This window comes from Bombus bifarius, unplaced genomic scaffold (assembly GCF_011952205.1).
Source record: "Bombus bifarius isolate JDL3187 unplaced genomic scaffold, Bbif_JDL3187 scf7180000008244, whole genome shotgun sequence".
Taxonomy (NCBI): Eukaryota; Metazoa; Arthropoda; class Insecta; order Hymenoptera; family Apidae; genus Bombus; species Bombus bifarius.
Genome location: NW_022884538.1, coordinates 1007755 through 1023730, shown reverse-complemented (window position 1 = coordinate 1023730; position 15976 = coordinate 1007755). Strand labels below are relative to the sequence as shown.

At 38.2% G+C, this 15976-nt stretch overlaps 1 protein-coding gene across 6 annotated transcripts in view; it reads left to right on the top strand.

Moving 5' to 3' along the window:
• The window catches only part of LOC117211790 (neurexin-3-like), a 295832-nt gene that overhangs the window by 90076 nt on the left and 189780 nt on the right, over positions 1–15976 (top strand). The window lies entirely within an intron of this gene.

The following is a 15976-nucleotide window of genomic DNA, read 5'->3' as shown; positions in this document are numbered from 1 at the left end:
CGCAACGATAGGCAAATACTCGTAGCAGCTTCTCAACTTTAATTTTTAAACGGATTAAAATCAACGCCGGTCTAACGACGTTTCACGTGTAATTATAACGTAGTTTCAATTAACGTTCTTCGTTTTTAATAGCACGCGCGAATAGAATGGTACAACGTGTTATGCTAACACTAGCGCGTGTATTTCCTGGTCCTCTCCTCACAGGCCACAGGCCATCTCTTGGTGCGGGATTAGCATAATTCGTAAAGCTCCGGTATAGTAAACATTTGCCATTTCAACGTGCCACTTTGTCTCTGTTCTCTCCTTTCGTCCTCCTGTCCCTTTTCTGTCCTCTCGCGCCTCTCTCCTCTCTCCCCTTCCACTCCTTTTCAACCGCCCACATCCACTTGCGTGTTCTTGTTTCGCTTTCCTTACGTGTCCTGCATTTCCTTTGTATTTATTCGTGTTAATAGTCGTTTCCATTAATTTTCCCACCGCTACGCTTGGGCGTATCGTTTTGTTCGTTCACTTGTTTGCCCGCTGTTTCTGCAGTGCCTTACACGCGCTCCTATTAGTTACACGTGTTCCAACGGTTTCATTTCTATTTTATCGTTTGAATAGTTGCCGCATGGCGGCCGATTAATTTCTATTTTATTGTTGGAAGAAAATTTGCGATTTAATAGTTTAATTACTGTCCGAGTAATCACAGATTTTTAGAGAAATAATTGGCACGCAGGTTAGAATGGTAAACGACGTATATCAATGGTTCGTAGTATACAGATTATTTTTAAAAAATGTTTAGGAAAGTCATTTGCTTGTATTTGTTGTAACGCGAAAATCCAGCCTGAACAATCTATTGAAAATTAGCAACTTACTATCTTTTTGTGGCATCGTCAAACTACGATGCAAAATTATCTACCAAAATACGTAACGATAAATCGTATCTCATTATAGTGCTTCAAGATTGTTTGTAAAAAGACACACGAGAGAATCAGAATATGGTCAAAAATGTTCATTGTATTTTAGTTAGAAAATCACCGCATATCAGCGATAATTGCGCACGGACATCGACAGAAAGATATTTTAAAGTAGCAACTTCAATTATCTTCTTGTTTCTCTCTGTTCATTCCATGTTCATCCATATTTCGCGAATTTTCCTATGTTACACGGGTTTCGGACGAAACACCTGGACAAATGTCGTAGTGACAGTTTACGGTATTTTCACACGAAACGGTGAAATCCTCGGTTGCTCGGTTATTCCGTAGTCGTCCGCGAAACTCCAAATTAAAGCGGTTTCAACGCATCGAACAACGTAGTTGGCGTGTCACTGTCTATTCCGTACAACGTATTTCCGCGTATCGTTGCCTCCGTCGGACGTTAGCGCCGCGAAATTTACACTTAATGACGTTCGCGCAACCATAACCGCTTGCCTCACCGTCTCACCGCTTCCTGCAATTTTCGCGACGCGATTCCACGAATGTCAGCTGCAACCTTCTTTTTAGAAACAAGCGTCGATGTTGGGAATTTTCTTTGACGCGTTTCTTCAATTATTTAAGGGACGTTGATATTTGTCGGGTGAAATGTGTAGTGATTTTTCATATTAAAATTAGCGATACGATCGATATTTTGATTATCCTTGCAATCGAGATTGGTTCGAACGATTCAATGTTAATTTCAAATTATCGTGACGAGATGGAAATCAATTAATCTGTGTTTTACTGCAAACAGGCGGTCACTGATTTGTGGTTTGATATACGTTGTATTAGGATAATTTAACGAAATCTTGAAATTGCTTGGAAAATTTCACGAGTTGCTTGGCTACGTAATCAGGCAATCGCGTTACGTTAACTGCCTTTTATAATAATTTGAGAAGAGTTGAACGCGACGTCTTGAGAAATTCAATAACGTGGAAACAACGGAAAATGGAAATTTGACAATTTACGACCGTCACGATAATATCGTTACGACTGTCTCAATTTACTGAAACAATGGAATTGTCATTCTGAATTCGACACGAGTTTCGAGAATAATACTCGCATTAATTCATCATTAACAGGCATATTATATGTATTTTCGCGGGACAACCCGCGGAAATTTCATTTGAGCCGCGAATATTCGAAATACTACCTACGATGATGTAGAAATTTGAAACGCGTAGACACGAAAAAGCTAAAGGAGAACGGGCAAGTTAATTAATTAAAATTTCTCATATCGTAAGAGCTGTGAAACAGCGTAATAATTCTGTCAGAGAGGTTTGTTTCCTAAAAGGCCGATGATCGTGGCAACGACACGCGACGTAAATAAATTCGTTAGTGGATTATATTTTCGAGTTTTATTCCGTGCAATTAAGCCGGCCTCTCGAAAAGTGGGCGCGCGAGTTAATTAAGGGAGTCGCGCGAAGGAATAAGAAGGCGGTGGCGTTAATTAAAAGGATCGCAGACACGTTTTAGTCTTATGACGAACCTGATTGCCTGCCTTAACGGTCAGCAGGAACAATGCAGGAGTAACAAAAGGCTGGTCAGCATTTTCCTCATAAATCGCCGTTTCAAACTCGCTCATACGGAAACGAGAAAATCGGAGATTTTTTATTAGGGGTTACTGCAATTATCGTAATGCTTTGTTCCTTTAAATCAACCGTGAAGTTTCTTCGAAATTAACTCACTTAGGTTTACAGTATTTATATCGCAAAGATCGTAGCTGCGAATAATATTGCAATTACTTTTTTATTAACGCGAACATTGGAATCTTAAAAGTTATAGAACAGAAAATAATTTCTTGTGTAAATGTATGGTAATACATAATGTATGGGTAGGGGCAATTGTTCTTTTGTGTGTAATTTTGACGTAACGAAGCTCTGTCTGGAAAACATTTATAATATTGGCATGGAAAATGAAGCAAACTGTGCTGATACTATACCTGAAAGTAGAAGAGATACGCCATTAGTCAAACAAGCATACTACCATTTAGCATAAAGGTAAAAGAAAACAGAATTATGCTGTTTTTAATTTCGTGACTAATTTTTACTTAAAAAATAATTTCTGCATAATCTGTAACAAGTTAGATCAAAGGTCATATAATCCTATAACTTGCATATTTATCTTTGGTATATTGCATTTGATTAGATATTTCTTACAAAATGTATGAAGTTTCCCAGATTTTTGTATCATGAAAACGATTAACGTACAATTTGGAAGGAAAGCCTGCCCTATTTATTTGACTCATTAAAACTTCAGAAGCTTACAGCGCTCTCTGTTTAGCGAATGTAGATTCGAAAAATCGATATTTCTCGCTGTAGAATGCAACTTTGTGTCCCTTTGCGAAGACGTTTAAGAAGTTTAGCTTATTCCTCAACAGCGAATAATGTAGTGAAATAACAACCGCGAATGGAAAATTCATGGTACGAAGCGGGAATATACATATGTATGACGACACGTATGAGTTACTTACACGTAACGTTCCACACGTAGGAACGTTGTATTTTAAATGAAAGGAGGATGAATGAAATATCTCTGATAAAATGAAAGACTGAAAATATTTGATTCGTTCTTTTATCTCTTTTTTTTTTAGTACTCGTCAAAATGAATATTTTCTCTTAAATTATCTGAATTAATTTGGTCGATGGATTTAGTCGATTGAACAAATGAATTCCTTTATTTAATATATTAAATGCTGCTCTTAAAACCAATTATTAGAGTCTACATTTTACTATATCGTCTTACCCGCGTTTTATTTAAAATACTTATTTCAAATACTTGTATCATGCTTTTACGGAACATTTCAAAAGCAAAATTCCGCAGGCGTCGAGTAGAACCCGAGAAAATGTAGAAAACACCGTTCAACACTAAATCTCTCACTTGCGAACGTCGAAAAATCCAAATTAATAATTCAAACAGAAAAACAACCGGTTTTGCGCGCATAAAAGCCGAAGTCACGCTTTTAAAGGGTGGTCGCGTAGGGAGAAATCGTCGAAAAGGAATTATACGTACAAGGGTGGTTGGCAAACGAAGCAGGAACGCTGCCATATTTTTTAGTATTGTCCTCGGCACTCTCGTATACAGCGAGATCGTCGTCTCGAGTCTGCGAGATTCATTCTGAAGATACCGCTCATACCTGGTCGACGGTATTTTATTTAGCCGGGGCTGTATATTTTCCAACTGGCTGAGATTTCTTCTTTGCCGCGCGAAAGCATCCCGGAAGGGGATGAGCACGCGACGAACAGGGGCGAGAAGAAATATAAGGGCGGCTGTTAAGGGTTAACCCGGTTGAATAACGGCCACGCTCGTTGTTCCACGCGACGTGCAACCTTCATCTCTGTTCATGATCTCAGGCTGAAACGTGGTTTACGACGAATAGACGGTTGACAGCTGTTAAGACAGTAAAGCGCACCACCGGCCAAACGTATATGATGCTAACCTTATGACGACCGAGTGGATTTCGGACGAAGCTTTCGCTGTAATATGGCTCTGGGCTTGCTTGAAACTCGCAGAGTTAGTGGCTCGCGGACGGTCGCAGAATGAAAGAATTCGACGGTTTAATGCCTCCATGAAAATGAAACGTGTCGTCGTTCTATGCGGTTGAATATTCATGGCTGTTTTATTTTCTCTAACCGGAAATCTAATCGAGTCGAAGAAGGTATTTATTGGTATACTTACGTTTACATATTAGGTTGTAGCAAAAGCTTCTTTCGTTCTACGAGGGAACGATAGATGCACAATAGCTTTTGTTTTATGTTATTTTATTAAATTACGTACGGCGCATTTTCTTCCAATAGAACATAAAAAATGTTGCGTATCTACGATACATTAATCTTTGACGTCTTTGAGTAATTATTCTTAACAATAAAAATGCTCGATTTAAATCCTTGAAAAATAAATGAAAAGGTTGTTATATTCTTCTTCTCGTAATTGGTAATTTAATAAATTCGACAAATCGAACGCGGCTCGTTATTTCCTCTGGCTTCGATGGTTTCAAAATATCCAACGATCCACTCAAGGAAGATAGAATTCGAAGATCACAAGGGAGCATAACAAGTTTATTTTGTTGCATATTGGACGTTCCTTGGCGCGTGAATTGGAATGTCCCGTGTCGTACGTTTAGAAAGGCGAAGATCAAATTACGTTCTTCCCGTGGTCTTGAAATTCTGCCATTCTGAAATTTGATCCGTGCGCGCTTGGAAATTGGCGTTCAAATAAGTAACGAAGCCGTCTTTCTCTTATCGGCGTCGATATACTGCATCGATCATATTACGTGTTATGGTTTGCCTATACGTTATTTCCAGTCGTCTCGATGTTTCTCGCGTGAAGCGCTTCGTCGAACAGGCTCAAAGTTCGGCTGGCGTTTTGCGGGCCCTGCAATAACGGCTCGTAACTCAGCTCGCCTGTATTTCACATTCATTATCAGACTGCAGCTGTTACGTAACGAACGGGTCCGCGAGCTCGAGCTCGTGCTCGTGACGTACGTGCCACGAAATATTGTACGTATAAACGATACCGGTGCACCGCTTGTCCCTGTTCTCCATTTTTACGGGCTGTTCGTGCTGCTTCTCCTCGTGCCACTTTATACCCCAGTTCGAGCTCTAACTATGAGCTTCGGATCAAGATGAGAATCTCGTTGTAACCTACAGGTTCGAAAAAGGCTGATAAGCTTTGGTCTACGCGATGGTTGGAAATTTTCATTCGTTTCGAGTTCGCTCAACTGATAAATAGTGGAAGTGTATTTCTTCAAAAAGAAAAAAGAGAGCGAAGTAGATGGAAACGTGGGTGAAATGTGAAGTCAATTTTCGGTTATATTTATATTGAACGTTTTAGTAGCTTTGTTATTAACATTATCAATAATTTAACAGATTTATACTGACTTGTATTTGTATCGAATTTTCTACTGGTTTTGTTATTAATTTCAAGTTAACGCTATGAATGCGGTAGATTTATGCTCAGTTATATTTATATCGTCGTTTGCAATGAAGTTGTGGCGGCGCTCGGACAACAAATACCGCCACTCGACACTAATTTCTACCGGACGACGGTAGCGCAGTGGTTAGCGCCTTAGGTTACGAAAGTTCGGGACCGGGGTTCGAATCCCGGCGCCCGTGGGTCCTATTTTTCTTCCACGCATTTAAATTAGAAGAAAAATGTAGAGCCAGCGCGAATTATCACGGACACAACTACACCTCAAAGTATTAGCGTTAAGTCGTGTAATAAATAAAATCGTAGGAAGCAGTTTGATAATGTAATACTGTACTTACGTGTATTTAGGTTTCGTTCATTAATCAATCGGAATTTTGATTAACTGCTTTCACGATACCCGACTGTTCTACTCCTCGTTTTAATATTTCGACGAATCTTTTAACGCATCGCGTCTTTCGATATATCGAGCTACACTTTGAACGGAAAAGCTGTTCTTCGCCAATAACTTTGTCCGTCACGCGTATAATAACCGCGTTTCTCTCTCAACACGAGCGAACGTTGATATTATCAAAGATGCGTGTAGTGGTTTTAATACATGAAAACATAAAAACAGAGATTCTGATATCAGCCAATCCGACTGGCTTGGTAGCTGCATTGTTAAACAATTCCGCGACAGCCCGATAATATTCATCAAAATTGGAATTCTCGCGGAAGACGAAAGGCCGATGTATGCGGCGCGCATATTTCTATCCATATTTCTGTGCACGCGTTTCGCATAGACTGCCGACACAATGAGGTACGAAATTGCGGAAGCCTCGAGTTGTCCCAACGACCGTGGCTTACGTGACGTCCTCGAAAACGTTCGCGAAAATGTGGCGCTCGAAATAATTCGAAAATCTCGACGAAACTTTGCTGCAATTCCTCCCCGTTTTGTTCAGACCCCATCGACGATGACGCGTCGTTCAGCAAGCATTTAACGCTAGAACTATTGGCATCTGAGACGTAGCTATCTCTACCAAAGCCAGTCAAAATTTAAAAAATACGTAATAGTAGAATATTTTTATATTTATTGATCTATTATTATCTTACAAAAGGAACTCCATGTTCTGAGATCATAAAAATGATATAAAAATAACAATTAGTACAATAATGAAGAATAACGAGTAGCAAAATCTTCGGTAACAAGAATATTAAAATAATAATTCGCTTTTAAATCGTACGAAAACGAGCTCGCCCATGTACATTCTTGCAGACTGTTTATCGTAGCAGAGGAAACTGCAAAAGCGATAACGACGTAATTATTTATTTTATCAGGTTAGTAGCTGCCATGTAAAATTGTTAGAACGAAGATCGCATCGATTTCGGGCAATTTGAATAATCGGCTGGAGTTCGAAACGAACGACAGTGCAGCTTTGAAGAGTTCAAATCGGTTTTGCGATTCAGCCACGAGATACGCAGCGGAGAATGTGCGATGTAATTATTAAGCGGAGGAGAATTTTATCAAGAGAAGTTTCTTTAAGAAATTAAATCAAGTATAGAATTCTAGTAACGGAAATTACCAGAAGAGATTAGTATAATAATTATTATTATGGTTTTATTAAGGACGAGCATTGGTAGCGATTGCTACGAGTATAGAATTTTATTAGCAGAAATTATTTTTCAAAGTTACAGGAATTTTGTGAATGAAAATTATTAGAAAACCTTATTTTGATTAATTGTTATTATCAGAATTCTACTCAGGAAAATTATTGCCAGCAATTGCTACGAATATTGAATTTTACCAACAGAAAGTACTAGAGGAATTTTCCTAGATTTCTATCAGTAGAAAGATTAAGTAGAAAATTAAATCATAGACATTGCAAAGGATAGTAACGTCTAAATTGAAGAGACACGAAGATTCCACCACTTTTTCCCCTTCAAACTTCCACGTAGCATTTCACACGCGTAAGTCTAATGTTTTCTTTCGTCGTCGTTCAATTATCGCAAGGATTTTCATTTTTAATAGCAACCGCTTTCGTTCATAAAACCGAAAGGAACGGCACGATTTAGCTCGTTAAACTTATCTTACAAAAGTATCCTATAAAATCTTATAAGGGACGGAGTGAAAGTTATCCTATGGAAGGATCTCGAGGGGATTTATTCTCCGGGGACGTGCTCGACGATGTAGCTGGCTAAATTGCCAGCCTGAATTCACTGTAAGGAGACTTTACTATCTTGATGATGCTAATTCATTCGCAATGGGACCTTATTGCCGAAGAAGGACCGTAGAATCAACAGCGATTCGTTACATTGCTCTGTGTCCCCTCTCTCGTGGCCTCCATGCCACGTCGTTCTTTCGCTCGCGAGTAGTAAAATCTTTTTCGGCGGAGAATCCTGCGAGGGAATAGAATCTCGATGTGAAGGAAAAGTGCAAATGGCTCCGGTGATTTCCAACGAATACGAAATTAGCTGGATTCGTTGAGTAAACGATCGCGAAGGAAATCTCACGATTTTCTTCAATGAGAAACTCCGCCTTCTCTCCGGAGATTCCCTTCTTTTTGAAGAAATACCTTAATCGTTAGGTTTTATAATTCACTTGCTATAGAAATTTCAAAACGTTCCAATATACAACGCGCAAAATTTACTCGCGAAAGATATGGAAAGTGATATGGAAAAAATAAGATATGGAAGATATGGAAAAAATAAAAATATACTAATCGTAAACGCTATCGTTCCATAACTAAACCGTAAATTCGATAGCTTCCAGTGGCGGAATGTACCTTCTCAGCGACTCACAAACCGTGTGCTATCGAAATTAGAAAATTCACACAGATGGAATTTATCATGTTTTTCCCTGACGTTACATCGGGTCGACGAAAGCTCGCGTTGCTCTCGGATTCGTTGAAGCTCCGGCGCGGGCATTGTCCGAAAAAGTTACGCGTTAATGCCACTGTAAATCAAAAACAAATCGCGAAAAACACGCACGAGGTCGTTCGCAGGGACAAAATAAACAGAGGAAGTTGAGGAAACGGAAGACCCGTGGGACGAGCGAGAGTGGAGAAACAGGACGCGATAAAAAAAGCAGGCGGTCGCCATGGGGGGGAGGGGGAAGGTGCATGGGGAAAGAAAGGGAAAAGGGGTAGGACACGAGGCATTACGGGCTGAATTCATGTCCGTAGCGATCGTTCGTATTTTACTAATCGATAATATACTCAGTTTTGTTTCTTTTTTTGTTCTTCTTTCTTTTCACCGCGGCTCCCGTATCTCGCCAATATGAGCCGCGGTAATTCAACGATTCACGTTCGTTTTATCGCACCACCAACATTTTCATTTATCGTCTGCTCGGCACGAAACAGGCAAACTGATTTATCCGCGTATCTTCTTCTTTGGATATCTGTTAATAAAAGCGTAACGAGGTACGGCGTTGATTAATCGTTTCTATCGGTCGAATATTCTTCGTCGAATTTATTGCTCCGTTCGACGGTGAAACGTTCGATATCGTTGAAGGGTTATCGTATTTGCATATGGCGAGCTTCCTACGCCGATACAATTAAGAAACATAGAGACTCACCGTGTGTTTTATTTATTTTATTTGTAGTTATTTATATTCGGTATTATTATTATATTAGTATTATTAGTTATTTATATTCAGTATTATTAGTTTATTAATCTACCGTTTAAACTTTGATTGCTTTCGTTTTGCTTACTTTAACTTTTACTTCGTTTCATTTATTATTTTACTCAGCTTGATTTTTCGACATCGATGGTCCAACTAAATTACATTTACGTTTTATTACTCTGCGAAACTGTATGAACTGGTTTTACTTTTCTGGTAAATTTCATTGTTACGCAGAGGGGTGGGGGTGGGAAGCTTCACTTCGTCGTTGTAAAGTAAAATATTCGAAGCTCGTGACAATGATGATTCAGCAGCGGGTGCGCGAATGATAAATCTGACTGGCACGGTTCTTCCTATGAATTAACATATTTAACGAAATAATTAATGTATTATAGCTATTAGGCGTGCTAGAAATTTATGGCGACTAGAAATAGCTTGGAAGAGAGATTCAAGATTAATTGGTTTCGCTGTTGATCGTCCATTTATCACGGTCGATTAATCGTGACGTAACGATACCAAGTATTTATCGTTTCAGCGTATTTAATTAGGGCCATCCGTAACAGATAATGTAATTAACATTTAGTTAATGGCGTTCAAGTAATTTGTGTTCGTGCGACGTTTCCTACCCACAGGTTAGTTCGTACGTAAATAAGGGGAAATTTCAGAAGCCAAGGGGATCAGTCTCGTAGACAGGAATTTAGTTCTTAAATAACACGCTCACATTGTACAATAAATTCTACTGGTTTTTAGATTCTTGTGTATTCTGCTACTTGTAATTAAATTACTAACAACCTTTATTTTACCTGTTAATAAATTTCTACAAGACAGTCGTGACGCTATCAGTTACAGTTTATTATAACAAGAAAGTTTATTATAAATAAAACATATTATAATATATAAAAAATATATAAAATACTATAACATATCCTTGCATCGAGCATTTGATATATTTTAATGGTAAACCGTGCATCAAACTCGCGCCACGTGTCAAACATCATCTATCCGCTTAAAGCACATATTTATTCGTAATTATCACTTGATATAACATATAATATACACGGTGTCCGAAAAGCTTAATCTACAGACAGAAAGACGAACGAAATGTTAAGCAAAGTCTGCGAAAGAGCGCTTTGTTGCAGAGTTATAAATGTTGCAAGCACGAAGCGGGTAACGACGCAGTTATCGAGGCTCAGCGGAATTCTCTTTGTAGAACTTCGTAGCGTAATTAATTCCACTGTTGGTCGATGTAAAGCGCTTGCATCCGAGCGCAACGACAACATTTTCAAACGTGGAATTAAAAGTACTAGATAATCGCTTTATTATATTATTATATTTTATAACTACCAACTACACGCGGTTGTTGCAACATGCTAAAAAGTATGCAATTACACGATAAACACGATGATACAGTGACTTCGCGTACAATATCTGTTTACTGCTCAACTTCCTACAACATTTCTTCCTCCTTTCTGCCTGTAGATTAAAACCTCGTACTGTAGCCGATCAAGTTTGAGACACTCTGTATATTACGTACATCATATTATTTACATGTACAGGGTATCTCAATTCTTTCTTCTGTCGATCAACGTAAGAATAAAATGTTATGTGAACGTCATTGGAAGCATCGTTCGACGAGTTGAAAAACGTACGACACACGAAATGAACTTACTGCAAAATACGAATAGACGAAAAATACTTGCATCTGTTAGTAGCCAGAAGTGCAGTTTCAACGGGTAAAATAAACGAGAGCCTGGGAAGAGTAATAAATTCAATCTCTCGCCGCTGCTAATCTTGTACTAACAGGAACGATGAACATTTTGAAACAACAGTCGTAATTGGAATTGTAGAAATAGGTGCGACATCCACCGACTGCTACCAGGTGTAAGTATTCCTCACCTGTTCATACCTTGCACCGCAGTAACGCACGCTGCCATACGTTTCGTATATCATTCTTTCTTGCCATAACTTGTTAACGATGCTTCCGATGACCTACGTTTATATGACGTTTCTTCCTACAGAATATACCGGCGACGTCCAGCTGGGAAACTGGGACATCCTGTATATTCCAACATTAATCTTGCGGTCGTCAAATGGCCAGTTTGAAAATTTCATTTCAAACTTTACGTTCATCGTTGCTTCCTTTGTTTAACTTCTGACTTTACGTAAATTCTTGTATCAAGAAAAATCGAGCAATTGATCAAGCGAGTAATATAGAAATTTGCAGGAAATTGAAGGAACAAAGAAACACCGATGAGTGTACAGCTTTAAATTAAATTGCAATGCCGGTCAGTTGACCGAGCTTGGTAAAATTAGCGTCAATGCTGTTCAAACGTTTCTGCTTTTATTTCTCGTGGTTCCTCATTTCATTCAAACGCATATAGTTTCACGATCGATGTCTCGCGAAACAGACACAGTATCGAGCCCGGAAAAGTCGAATGCATAGGTCGAGGCATAAATCAGGCGAGTAACGCGAACGAAGATGAATGTTCGTCAATCATCGAGCCGCGCGGCGATAAATTAAAGGGCGGAGGGAGGAGAGCTCGCGTTAAAACGCTCGCGTGGCCGTCATTTCGGCATTAAACATACCGAAAATGGAATTATCGCGCGAAATAATACGCGACCGGCGCCAACCAATCGATAATTGCTGAATTTCTGCTCGGAGATCGTTGGCTCGGCCGCGACAATCGAATCGAATCATAAACCCGGCCCTGCTATTAAAGTAAATTAATGTCTCGACTAGATTGCACAGAAATGAGCGTGCTCGAGTCTCGTCCGTCGAGATTTAATGGCGAATCAAAAAATAATTGCGAACTGGCTTTGGTACAGCGAGATCATACGGAGCTATGTTGATCATTTTGCTAGAACAAATGCCATTTAAAATTCCTATTTCTTTTCCTAGGTATTTTTTAAGTTTGAAGGAATTTGATTTTCCGGGGTATTTGCGTGGATGCATTTCGATCGAGGTTTTTCCGAATTAAAGTTGCGTAAAAGACTATGACCTTTTACCTTGCGTTGTGTTGATGAAAAATTACACGGTTTGTGGATATTTTTGTATAATTGTTTAATTAATTGATTGTATTAAGATTATCGGTAAAGAGTTATCAGTAGACTGCTGATGTCCACGCAAATGTAAATTTTCGTATATTTCGTTGAAGAAATAAATTCTTTTCTATTTTGTTAGAGATAGTATTTTACTTTGAATATTTTCTGTATTCCGTGCATTTTTACATATTTCAATCCTTTTCATGAACATCCGTAGTCTGGTCACGAGTATCGACAAAATTATAATCTCGTGGCTAATAATGATAAATAAATATAGTGACAATTATAACGAGACACTCTCACTAGCATGGAAATTCAATAAAAATGCTTAAAATCTGGCGAAATAAATAAAATGTAATTACGATACGTATAACAATTTTAGCCGGCTTAAATTATCATCTGAATTCCCAAATCGAATTCCACGATTACATTTTATTTCCACGGCGCATTGATTTTTAATATTCAATTACGCGTGCATCGTGATTATCGTTTATTACATGCTACGTTCGTTTATTCGTGATAATTCTTTATTCATCGCACTATAATAGCAATTCACGATCTTCTCGTTGCTCTTTGATTCTCGTATTATCGAGAATTCATAACGGGTGTACATATATTGAACGAACGTTTTCCAGGCCGAAGATTTTGCTAATTGTTAAAGTAATCGCGAGTTCGTTACGATATGAAACAGCGATACGGCAGAATAAGAATTAAAATCGGCAGCATCGCATTGTATAATTTCCTTTTAATTAACGTGAAAATTTTCGAAATTCACTGAAATACAAAACCATCCTCCGATTTACCAAATATCACTCCGCTGATATACTTTAGTCTCTAAGTATTACTATCATTTAGGAAGATTCACGGCGGGTCATAATTTACCCTCGTCTATTTCATCGCAATATTTTGTTCTCCGTGGAAGAAAGTGTTTGATACATTGTCCTCCGTAATTTTCTCGTAACTTGCTCCAGCAAATATATCTTCTGATTTTTATCGACGTATCACTAACTTAACTTATCGATACCTTCGAATATTCTTGGAAAGTTCTTTATGGCAATTCCTTGATATACGCAAAAGCGAACACCTGTGACTTTTCATTGCCAGTCTATGACAATTGATGTAAATTTATATCGTTTAACAATGTCTACATTTTTTAGAATTACGCGCATACTTTGTTGCATCGAGATTTGCCATAAACATCCTACCATCTAATCATCACTAATGTTCCTCACTTATCAAACTACTCCCTTCGTTATTAATTACTTTCATTATCAAAATCATTTCTGTCGTCTTGCATACGTAAAAGCGAATATTTGTGACTTTTCATCGCCAGTCTATGAACGTTTATGTGAATTTATATCGTTTAACAATGTCTACATTTTTTAGAATTACGCGCATACTTTGGTGCATCGAGATTTGCCATAAACATCCTACCATCTAATCATCACTAATGTTCCTCACTTATCAAACTATTCTCTTCGTTATTAATTACTTTCATTATCAAATACATTTCTGTCGTCTTGCATACGTAAAAGCGAATATTTGTGACTTTTCATCGCCAGTCTATGAACGTTTATGTGAATTTATATCGTTTAACAATGTCTACATTTTTTAGAATTACGTGCATACTTTGGTGCATCGAAATTTGCCATAAACATCCTACCATCTAATCATCACTAATGTTCTTCACTTATAAAACTACTCTCTTCGTTATTAATTACTTTCATTATCAAATACATTTCTGTCGTCTTGCATACGTAAAAGCGAATATTTGTGACTTTTCATCGTCAGTCTATGAACGTTTATGTGAATTTATATCGTTTAACAATGTCTACATTTTTTAGAATTACGTGTATACTTTGTTACATCGAAATTTGCCATAAACATCCTACCATCTAATCATCACTAATGTTCCTCACTTATAAAACTACTCCCTTCGTTATTAATTACTTTCATTATTAAAATCATTTCTATCGTCTTGTACTTTAACATAAATCCGCATCATATTCATAGCATTCGATCCTCTGATGCAACTAATGCATTAGAAAAGTTGTTGCCACTTTAAAACGGAATTACACTGTCCGCCGCATTTACAGCGAAGAATAAAATTAACCAACTGTTGGTTATCGCTTACGATATATATAAATTGATAGATTTCTGCGTTAAACGCAGATCGCAATAATCGTCTGGCGAAGGGAAGCTTCGCGCGCCTGCTGCGAAAAACATGGAATTTTAAACGAAAGCGTACAACTGCAACGATAAATTAGCATAATGGCGATGTGGAAATTGGAAGGCATCGTTAATTAAGAATTAACGCGCGCGCGAAATTCAATGAGCGGAATTGCAGGATGGGATTCGTTTTAAGGCCATAAAGTCACGATAATTTATTCGCCGTTCGACGTACATACGTCAGACATTGTAAGCCGCGTGAAACGATGCGAATGTCGGCCGATAATCAAACGCGCGTTGGCATCTGGAAATAATCGGCCCAATAAATCCGCGATACCGTGAAATTCCCGCTATATTCCACTTCTCTTTTCGAATTCGTTGTCGGTTACAGCGACGCGGATAACGAGCTGGTCCGCAGCGATTCGAAGTTAGTCGGTCGTACGGCGCTAATTGTTGTTTCGCGAGTCTCGGCCGGAAACCATCGAACAACGTGTGTCGATACAGAGGATAAATGAAGTTTGGTCGAAAGCAACTCTCGCTTCTGTTGCGTAGAAAAGTCGGGAAATTTGGAAAGAAAGAAGAAGCAGGGAAATCGTGGAATTAGCAAATCCATCCAATTGGCAATATGTTTGAAATTGCTAAAAACATGGAAACATTATTATATTACGTAGGTACTGATTTATTTTTGTTATAAAAGTTTCATTGTTTATTTATAATTACGTTACATATAGTCGGTATTTATTTATTTGCATTACAGAAGCTTCATTTTTCATACGTGTTTGAACATATTCAGCTGCGAATTACAACTTGGTAGTTTTGGTAATAACTGAGAGCGATGTAGTATCTCGGGAAATGTGAAAGTCCTCGGGAAATGTTTTAGGAAAACGTTTTGGGATATTACTTTCAACGGATTTCAATTTCCAATTCGATACACCGCGCCCGGTTTCATTCGAGAACAGATAAATTCGTCAAATTGCAGGGTTTTTAATATTTTCTTCCTCAAACTTAGCGTTTCCTTTCAATAATTGCTATTAACTTTTACCCAGAGAGAAATATTATCGTACAAAGCGAACTCGATCATCCGATCCTCGGGAAAATTTATATAAAATCGCTGTGAATAGCTGTAAATCGTCACGATGCGTTTAGAATAATTCATCAATTAACGATAATTAATTAATTAACTAAGGCTACTATTTAAGTCGATTAGATAAGTATAATTCTAACGGAATTTTATCAGGAAGCATCGGAAGGACGAAGCAAACCATCAGCAGACTCAACGATCACTAAT